At 42.0% G+C, this 697-nt stretch overlaps 1 non-coding gene across 1 annotated transcript; it reads left to right on the plus strand.

Moving 5' to 3' along the window:
- Positions 1-419: 419 nt before the first annotated feature.
- LOC129685507 (small nucleolar RNA SNORD104) lies at positions 420-491 on the plus strand. Its single transcript, XR_008721498.1, has one exon. It is a non-coding gene; the product is annotated as a small nucleolar RNA SNORD104 (small nucleolar RNA).
- The last annotated feature ends 206 nt before the right edge of the window (positions 492-697 follow it).

The following is a 697-nucleotide window of genomic DNA, read 5'->3' on the forward strand; positions in this document are numbered from 1 at the left end:
ACAGAAGTTCATGAAACTAAAAATATGATGTTTTGACATGACATCTTACCAGTGTCACCAGGCAGGACACCAACAGGTTTTGACATTTCCAATCAAACCTGTCATTCCTCATGACTTCTGGTTCTACCTAAGGGGAGAATTTTCCTTTTGAATTTATTCTCTCTGTCTAATACATAACCTTACCTTGGAGTTTTTATATTTTCTTTCAAATATTCATAGACACAATCGAATATGAGCTAGTTCTTATATGGAGGATTGTAGTCTAAATCTCAATTACAAATGCGATCTAGAGTTTCCCAGCTGGTGTTTCAAACTAAAACACTACTAATAATAAACTAAATAGTGTGCATTATAAATATGAAGGACAGTGTGCCGTTTCCGTGGGCCGAGCGGCCACACAGTTTGCCGGTGGGCGGCCGGCGGTGATGACACTCCATACAAAGCACGCGTTAGACTGCTGATCACCGGGTGATGCGAATCGGAGTCTGAGCCGACCGCGGCGGCAGCGAAGGGCGGCAGGCCCGGCCACCTTCCTGCCCCTCACCCTTCGTTTCTCTTTCAGATCTTTCCTGCGGAGGACCGCAGACTGTGTGGACTTCTCCAGCCTTTCCCCACACCTCTGAATAAAGTTGTTCTGACGGTAAAATAAATAAATAAATAAATAAATAAATAAATAAATAAATAAATAAATAAATAA

This window comes from Psammomys obesus, unplaced genomic scaffold (genome assembly GCF_907164565.1).
Source record: "Psammomys obesus unplaced genomic scaffold, mPsaObe1.curated_primary_1811, whole genome shotgun sequence".
Taxonomy (NCBI): Eukaryota; Metazoa; Chordata; class Mammalia; order Rodentia; family Muridae; genus Psammomys; species Psammomys obesus.